General features: G+C 46.6%; 1 protein-coding gene across 1 annotated transcript in view; it reads right to left on the bottom strand.

The window, feature by feature from the left end:
- The window catches only part of LOC142312402 (uncharacterized), a 155,621-nt gene that overhangs the window by 32,636 nt on the left and 113,324 nt on the right, over positions 1 to 9,661 (bottom strand). The window lies entirely within an intron of this gene.

Here is a 9,661-nt window from a genome sequence, read left to right as displayed (position 1 = left end):
GCAGAGTGGAGTTGTGTTGACGTGTACGGAGCGGATCCGCGTGTCTACAACGTGTATGGAGCAGATCCGCGTGTCTACAACGTGTACGGAGCGGATCCGCGTGTCTACAACGTGTACGGAGCGGAGCTGCATGTCTATGACGTGTACGGAACAGAGCCGTGCAATGTACAGAACAGAGCCGTGGGTGTACAATGTGTATAGAGCGGAACCGTGTGTGTACGATGTGTGTGAAGCTGAACCGTAATTGGTGATGAACAACGCTTTCCTCATGAAACTGCCCTCGTCAAAATGACCTTTTGACAGCAAAACGTAACGGTGACCACTCTCTGCTTATTCTTCTTGACCTCTCTGCAACCTTCGACACTGTTGATCACCATCTCCTTCTCTCTATGCTCCACTCAATCGGCCTAAATGACACCAAGCTCTCCTGAATCTCTTCCTATCTTTCTGGCCGCTCATTCAGTGTATCATTTGCTGGCTCCACATCTTCTTTTCCTCTCACTGTTGGGGTCACTCCAAGTTCAGTTCTTGTCCCTCTTCTCTCTCCACACTGCCCCAATTGGACAGACGATCAGAAAATTTGGCTTCCAGTACCATCTTTATACACCTTAACCCCTGACCTTACCCCCGCTGTACTACATTACACCAGTGACTGTCTGCAGTCTCCAACATCATGTCTGCTCTGCATCTGAAACTTAACCTTTCCTAAACTGAACTACTTCTACTCCCTCCGTCTAACGCTGTCTGGGTGTTATGCTTGACATCGATCTCTCCTTCACCTCCTATATACAATCTCCTGCCCGCTCTTGTCGCCTTCACCTGAAGAACATCTCTAGAATCCGCCCCTTTCTTACCATGGAAACTACAAAACCCTCACTGTGGCCCTGACCCACTCCCACATTGACTTCTGTAATTCTCTGTTAATTGGCCTCCCCCTAACTCAGTGATGGCTAACGTTTTGAGCGTGGTGTGTCAAAATTCATTAAACAAATTAGAATAACTAATAATAATTTTGTGATATTTTTAGCTCTAATAACAATGTTATCTGATAATGACTGCTGGGGGGAGGGTGAGAGGAGATACTGCTGGTGAGGGGGAATAATGATTAACTCCTCTCCCCTTCCCTCCAGCAGTCATGATGTGCCCATCCTTGTCCTCTGTAGTAATGTGCCCATCCTGGTCCCCTTTAATAATGTGCTCATCCATGTCTCCTATAGCAATGTGCCCATCTTGTCTCCTGTAGTATTGTGCACATCTTGTCTCCAGCAGTATTGTGCACATCTTGTCCCCTGTAGTAATGTGCACATCCTTGTCTTTTATACTAATGTGCCCATCTTGTCCCCATCCTGTAGCATGTCCCCTGTAGTAATGTGCCCATCTTGTGTCCTGTAGTAATATGCCCATCTTGCCCTCTGTAGTAATGTGCCCATCCTTGTCCCCCATCCTGTAGTTATGTGCCCATCCTTGTCTTCTGTAGTAATGTGCCCATCCTTCTCCCCATCCTGTAGTAATGTGTCCATCCTTGTCCCCAACCTGTAGTAATGTGCTCCATAATTGTCCTCTTGTCACCCTTATAGTAGTGTGCCCATTCCTGTGACCATCCTTGTCCCCTTCTTTTAGCAATGTCCCATCCTGTAGTAATGTCCCCTATTTATGCCACATTTTGCAGTTTTCACATACGCACATAAAAAAAAAAAGATTCTTCTCACCTGTCCTCCGTTCCCTCGGTGTCCTCTTTCCTGCTTCTTGCGGCCCGCATGCCCCCTGACAATCGTGGTCCTATGACGGGGGTTGCAGTCATCTGCGCTTTACGTCAGATTATTTCCACCGCTGAGCAGAGAAACTCTCTGCAAAGCGTTACCAATGGCAGCCACCGGCCAATCGGAGGCCAGCAGGTGACGTCATACAACGACGTCACCTGCTGGCCTCTGATTAACTGGCGGCTGCCTTTGGTGAAGCACTGCAGAGTTTTCCTGTGCGCGGCAGCGGAAATCATCTGAAGTAAAGTACAGATGGCTGCGGCCCCGGACATAGGGCTGCGACTATCAAGGGCCTGTGGGCTGCAAGAAGGTGTCTTAGGGGCAAGATGCGGCCCTTAGGCCGCTTGTTTGAGACCACTGGGTTAGAGAGAGGCATGTTACAGAACACAAATGACCAGCGGCCACATCCCGATCTATAAGACAAGCCGCGGCCGCCAGTGATTTAACTAAAACTGCATGTACACACCACACCGGCCAGTCATTTCGGAACAGTTTAGCCACACAAGCAGTTCCAGTTAAATCATCAATGGCCGCGGCTTGTCTTATAGATCGGGATGTGGCCACCTGCCCCTGCCTGCGTGTCAGCAAAAATGGCTCGTGTGTCACCTCTGACACACATGTCATAGGTTAGCTTTCACTGCTCTAACTAGTCTTTCTCCTCTACAGTCTATCCTTAATGCAGCAGCCAGGATCATCTATCTGGCTAATTGATACTCAGATGCTTCTCCTTTGTGCCAGTCATTGCACTGGCTGCCCATATATTATAGGACTCAATTTAAATTGCTTGTTCTCACCCACAAAGCTCTCCACCGTGAAGCACCCCCTACATATTCACCCTCCTCTCTGTCTATCACCCCACCTGTTCTCTAAGATCCACAAACAACTTTCGACCAACATCTCCACTAATCCAAACCTCCCACTCCTGGCTCCAAGACTTCTCCTGAGCTGCACCAATCCTCTGAAATGATCTACCCCAAGAAACTAAGATGATCCACAATTTGCACAGCTTCAGACATTCTCTAAAAACACATCTCTATCACCCTTCCTAATTGAAGTCAATTAATATATATCCCCCCCATTATCTCTCAAAACATAATTCTCCGTCAGTCTCCACCGCACCCAAAAGAATAACAAAGATTAGCTGGAGACCGGCTCATGCAGCTTTTATCTATCCTCCATTTCTTTGAGTTGACTGTATCTATCCCCCATTTCTTTGAGAAGACTGGACCATCGTTGTAAATAAGCACTTGTACCTTGTGTCACCCCCCCACCTCTCCCCATTGTAGATTGTAAGCTCTTACGAGCAGGGTTGTCTTTATTTTTTGCATTAATTATTGTATTTTCTTTAACTGTTACTTATGAATGTTTGTATATAAACCTCTGAATTGTAAAGCGCTGCGGAACATATTGGCACGATAGAAAAAAAGATTATTATTATTTTTTCCTGGATGTCCTATGACGGCTCACAATGGGTTAATCACATGACACACACCCCTCCTACCTCACTCAAGGTTAATAAGCAGCAAAACACTAATCCATTAATCCAGTAAATCTACTTACAAGGCAATAAGAGATCCACAAATTGTGCATTTCTTTCTCTGGACAGAAGCCGCCTGTCCACAGCGTGTGGGTTTGCGGGTATACCTAGTTTTGTGGTGCTCTTGTCCCTCGGGGAGGCGATGGAAGATGACTCTGCTGCCTGCGGTGTATACACTGGGGTCACTGCCCCTCTGCTTCATGTATTGTCTTATGCCCTCTTCATACCCTGCATTATATGTATATTATGAGTCTAGGTCTATTGTAGTTACTTACTCAGCTCAGAGGAGGTTGTCTGCTGCTCTGGGTGTAGCAGTGCTGGGAGTGAAGGGCAGGGGGTGGCTCCTCCTCTCCATGTGGAGATTGTTTGCTTTTCTCTAATCTACAGCAGTGAACTCTCCTCCTATCCTGCCATCCCCTCCCCCGGCTTTTTTTTCTCCTATTTACAGTGTCCTGTACTGTGTAAACTTGAGCAAACATGGCGACAGCAGAACCTTCTTGAGTTATAAATACTTCCATGGGGGTTAGCGTCCTCCGCTAACTTACCAGTATTAGCATATTTGCTCACTATATCTATTTCTTTGCAGATATCTGCCTCCCCCAAAAATAAAAAAAGTAAAAGAAAAATTCTTTCCGTGATGATCATGGAGAATATACAAAAAAGTTAGGGATATTTGGTTTTCAGGTGAATTTACGTTCACGCTACAGTGATATTTTATCAGGAAAGTAGGGCATTTAAAGGGATTGTCCACTACTACAACCCCTTCTGATTCCACATTTCCCCCAGGTAAAATAAAAAAGCCTATACTCACTTCCCATACCGGTGCCGTTCCAGCAGTACCGCTGTTCTCGTTCCTGAGGCTCACGTGACAGGACACAAGCCTTGTATCTAATCACCGCCGGCCTCTGTCTCCCATCTTCGGACCAAACGAGCAATCAACAGGAAGTGAGCGCAACCGCAGCACTTGAGCTAAAGTTTTAGTGTTAGGGAGCACGTGAGAGGCAATGAAGTGTGCCATTTTACTAAACCTATCCACCACTACTAAAATTACAGTTTTTCTAGCGGATGAAGAAAGGTCAAAATAAAATCCATCGATGAATTTGTCCATAGACTGTCAGGTATAAGCAGTGGTAGGAGAGATAAGATGACAAATATGTGCAGTCTTAGAATGTAAACAAGAGTTGCGGGTGGACAAATTGGACCACATCCTGACGCAACCTTGGCCACCAAAAACAATAAAAAATGAGGCCCAATGTCGCTTTACTACCTGAATGACCCACAGGTTATGATGCCTTCATTATCTGAACCTCAAGATCAGCGCACACAGTGGAGACAGTAGAGAGAAGAGCGTTCAGACAGTTATCCTTACAGAAATCACTCCACCCAATAATCTCCCTGGACTGACAATCAACAGGATTGTGTCTACCAAGCCAGGGGAGGGCCAGTACTATAACGATTGAGAGTAGAGTTGAGCGAACTTGTTCGAATAAGGTTCGCCAATCTTCAATTTGGCATGAGCCTTGACCATTCGGATTCATGTTTGGATGCGTGAGCATTTTTCTAAAAAATTGGCAATGTTCGGTAACATTGGATGCACTAATGCTTTTCTTCTACGTTATTATGACTTTGGTTAGGTTAGTGGTGCTGTATGATGAGTGGGGGAAGGTATTTGATGAGGGGAGGGGGTAGAGAGAGGACAAAATAGCGGCAGACTGTTTTTTTGTTTTTAACTTAATGTGAGGATGTTCTGGCAGTCAATCAGGGTGCAGAAACCATCCACAATGTTATAACACAAAAGCTTGCGTCATTGACTGCCTATGTCACATGTCTTTCTGCATATAAGAAGCGGACATGCAACATCAGTGCAATTTTGTGAATGCTACAGAATGGGGATGGTGGTACCGCTGCATATAAATGCAGATAAATACAAATTCATAATAACGCTGTTCTCCTGCCACCTGTCGAAATTTCAGCATCTAAATCCTGAGTGCTAATTCTGTGGTCCTGCGGTCTGCTACAAATCGACATTTCAGCATCTAAATAGTGATTGCTACTTCTGTGGTCCAGCCCAAAATTGCCATTTCATAATCTAAATAGTGATTGCTATGTCTATGGTCCAGCTCATAATTGCCATTTCATCATCTAAATAGTAATTTCTATTTCTGTGGTCCAGCCAAAAATTGCCATTTCATCATCTAAATAGAAAATTGTACTTCTCTGGTCCAGGCACAAATTGCCAATTTATCATCTAAATAGTGATTACTACTTCTGTGATCAAGCCCATAATTGCCATTTCATTATCTAAATATTAATTTGTACTTCTGTGGTCCAACCCCAAATTGCAATTTCATCATCTAAATAGTGATTTCTATTTCTGTGGTCAAGCCACAAATTGCCATTTCATCATCTAAATAGTAATTTCTATTTCTGTGGTCCAGCCACAAATTGCCATTTCATCATCTAAATAGTGATTGCTACTTATGTGGTCCAGCCTCAAAATGCCAGCTCAGCAAATAAATACTAAATGTTAATTTAGTGATAGGTGACTGACAGGTGTTGGCCTAGGGTTGTGAAAAAGCTGGCTAAAAGAGGGGAGGGTACATCAAACATGAGTGAGAAATCAATGAGAGAGTCATGGTGGAAGGGTTAATATGCATGGTGTATGAGGGGTAGGTGCTAATGTTACTGAAAGTTCTACTGCACAATCACCGGCTTCTCCTACTGAAAGACAACTGACAAATTCTGTTACTGGATGGGCTACTCTACTCCCTTTCTTTGGCAGCTGCACAGCTGTACGACTTGTAGATGAGGGCTAGAAAGAGCATGTGCTACAGTCACTGGCAAGAGCTGCATCAAGTGGCCTCTACTCTTCTTCCTTCACCTCAACATCAGACACAGTACAGTCCTCACAGGTGGCACCCCAATTACTCTGGTTTCCCCCTGCGTGACAACTCTCCAACTGCCCGAGTGTGGGAACCATGGATGGACGAGTCTGCAGAGCTTTTCATACATTCTATTCCATGGACATCAGAGGTCTGCACCAAACATTCACAGACTCAAGAGGAGGTAAGCAGCTGCACTGATGACTAAAATGATTGCCAGTTGGATCTGGGTTCGGACAAAGTAGCGTCTGATTAGGGTCCCTCATCACCAGACATTAACCCCACTGAGGTGGGGATAGCATGATGAGACTCATAGCCAAGGCGCACGCGTACAGTGCTATGCTGTCAGGGCAGAACGAGGAGGTGGATGACTGTCAGGGCAAAGAGTGGCAGAATAGAGAGGATGACGATGAGGTGCTAGATCCCACTTAAGTGAACCCAGAGGCATGCAGCTGAATAGCTCAGCAGAGGAGATGTAGAAGGAAGACTAGGAGGTTACATTGCCGCTTCCCGCACAAAGATAGAGTGATGCAACCACGACAAGCACTGCTTTCTCAGCCACAAGTTTGGCTGTGGCCAGCAGCAGTCGCGGGTCTGACGTTCACATGAGCAGCAAAGGTTCCCTAGTCTGGGCCTTTTGGAGACCACAAAGAATGACCCAACTTAAGTTATCTGCCAACTTTGTAAAAAAAAAAAAACGACTCAGTAGAGGCAAAAATCCCAATAATTTGACTACTACATGCATGAACCAGCACATGCGCAACCAACATACATTATTCTGGGAATCTTACTGTGCTAAAACGCAGCCTAGTGGGCTTCGCCAACCACCCACAGTCCCATCAACCGTATCTGCTGCTTCTGCCTCCTCCGTCACCCTGACAAGTGTTTTCTCACACAAATCTCTGGCCGCAGAATCTCCACTTGTTTTCCCGCTACAGTTGGGGTGAGTGAAAGCCCATCAGCTGTTACGGAAGTGAGCACGCCTGGTGTTTTTGAACAATCTCAGACACCAAGCTCACCACGTCTTTCTCAATCCACCATAACATCTGCACCTCCCCTTACAGCCCACCAGTTTGTGGTTTACACCCTACTCCACCTTCTCTCAAAACAGCAGCCAGCCCTCGGTCCCGTAGTTGTGGTCATATAAAAGATTATTTCCTCCTACACATGCCAAAGCTAAGGGCTTGAACTTCATCATATCTAAACTATTGGTCACAGAAATGCTGCCTTTCTGCCTTGTGGTTACAGATAATTTCCGAAAGCTGATGGCCATGGCAGTCCCCCAGTACCAGTTCCCCAGTCGCCATGACTTTTCTAATAAAGCTGTTCCTGTGCTCCACCAGCATATCGCAGACAACATTAACCCGTTCCTTGAAAAGCTCTGTGTCTGAAAGGGTGCATTTCACCACTAACACCTGGACGAGCAAGCATCATCAGGGGCGTTACATCTAGCTCAATGGGCATTGGGTGACTCTGGCGATTGCGGGGGCAAGCAGGGAAGGGACTGCTCCACAATTCTTGAAATCGTCAAGGCTTGTGGTACAAACTTCCTCCACTGCTTCTGCCTCCTCCACCTCCTTTAGGGCCTGCACCTGTACCCTCATCCTCTTCCTTAATGTAACATGCGTTCCAATAGTCCAAAGAGAATCCCTCCCACCTCCGTACAGGGCTCACTGCAATCAGACAGTGTTAAAATTAAGATGCATTGGAAAACACAGTCACACAGCTGAAGAGTTGTAGAGTGCTATCCAGGCCGAGTTTCAGCAATGGCTATCCCCACTGAACCTGTAGCCAAAAAAGGCCGTTTGTGAAAATGGAGTGAACCTGGTGGTGGCCCTATGCTGTGGTAATCTCACACATGTGCCTTGCATGGCTCATAGCCTCAACCTGATTGTACAGCAATTTCTAGGCCACTATCCTGGCCTGGATGCGCTACTGCATGAGGCACAGTCATTGTGTGCTCACTTCTGCCGTTCACACACTGTGACTAATTGACTTGTATTGCTACAGAGGTCATTCGGTTAACTGGTTGATATATGTGATGTACCGACAGTGGAATTCCACTCTGCACATGTTGCAGTGACTGTGGCAGTAGCAATGAGCCCTTGTGCAGTATGTCATGACACATAGCCTGGGCCAATGCAGTCCGGTCATGGGGCAAATCACGCTTGTGGAATGGGCACAGATGAAGGACTTCTGCAGCGTTTCGAAATGGCTACTAAGATCGTTAGCGTTGATGATGCTGTCATCAGCATTGTCAGTCTGGTCATCTACATGCTGGAGCACCCTTTGAATAATCTGCCGGAGGAGATGGTGGTCCTAGAGGAAGGGAAGGAAGCAGAGGAGGATGTGGAAGGGATACCAATATCTCTAAGATCCAAACTGTCGTCCCACAGGCATGTGGCATGGGAGGGTGGAGTACAGCGATCGAGGGGTGGTCATGGTACCAAACTATTAGTGAAGGTGCAGGAGCAGCGGAAAGAATGGAGGAGGAAGAGGTGCGCGCATTAGTGAGGAGATTTAGACATTGATCGCCTCTTTGTTGTCCGTGATTGGTGGGAGGGGATGGAGTAAGCAAGCTTGAGTGTTACCCTACCACCAACACACCATGGACTTTGAGCTCACAGAAGCACCTGACACATGAGCACATTCTTGCTGCACTGTCTTCAACGTGATCCCCATATTGTTATGGATTAGAAATAGTGCTGACTACTGGGTTTCCACTCTCTTAAGGGTGCTTTACATGCTGCGACATCACTAACGATATATCGTCGGGGTCACGGTGTTTGTGACGCACATCCGGCGCCGTTAGCGACATCACAGCATGTAACACATCTGAGCGACCTAAAACAATCGCAAAAGAGGTAAAAATCTTTGGTATTGGAGAGGTCGCTCTAACACCAAAAATCGTTGACAAGTGAGTAGCGATGTTGTTCGTTGTTCCTGCGGCAGCACGCATCGCTATGTGTGACACCGCAGGAACAACAAACATCTCCTTAACTTCATCCACCGGCAATGCGGAAAGAAGGAGGTGGGCGGGATGTTACGTCCCGCTCATCTCCGCCCCTCCGTTTCTACTGGCCGGCCGCTTAGTGATGTTGCGGTGACATCGCAGTGACGCCGAACGCCCCTCCCCATTGAGGGAGGAATTGTTCGGCGGTCATAGTGACGTCACTGAACAGGTATGTGCATGTGACGCTGCCGTAGCGATAATGTTTTCTACGGCAGCAATCACCAAATGCCGCACATACGATGGGGGCGGGTGCTATCGCTCTCGACATCGCTAGCAATCGCTAGCGATGTCGCAGCGTGTAAAGCACCCTTTAGATCCACGGTACAAGAGTAAATTTGCCTAATGCTTTCCCTTCCCCGGAAAGGGACGTCCACATGCTGGAGTATCCAATCAAGCTTGTACAAACTCTTAACCCTGGTTTTCACCAAGATAGCAATAAAGAACACAGTGTACATCGCTGTTAGTCGCC

Source organism: Anomaloglossus baeobatrachus, chromosome 5 (genome assembly GCF_048569485.1).
Source record: "Anomaloglossus baeobatrachus isolate aAnoBae1 chromosome 5, aAnoBae1.hap1, whole genome shotgun sequence".
Classification (NCBI taxonomy): domain Eukaryota; kingdom Metazoa; phylum Chordata; class Amphibia; order Anura; family Aromobatidae; genus Anomaloglossus; species Anomaloglossus baeobatrachus.
Note: the sequence above shows the minus strand (reverse complement) of the source record. Positions and strands in the feature narration are given on the sequence as shown.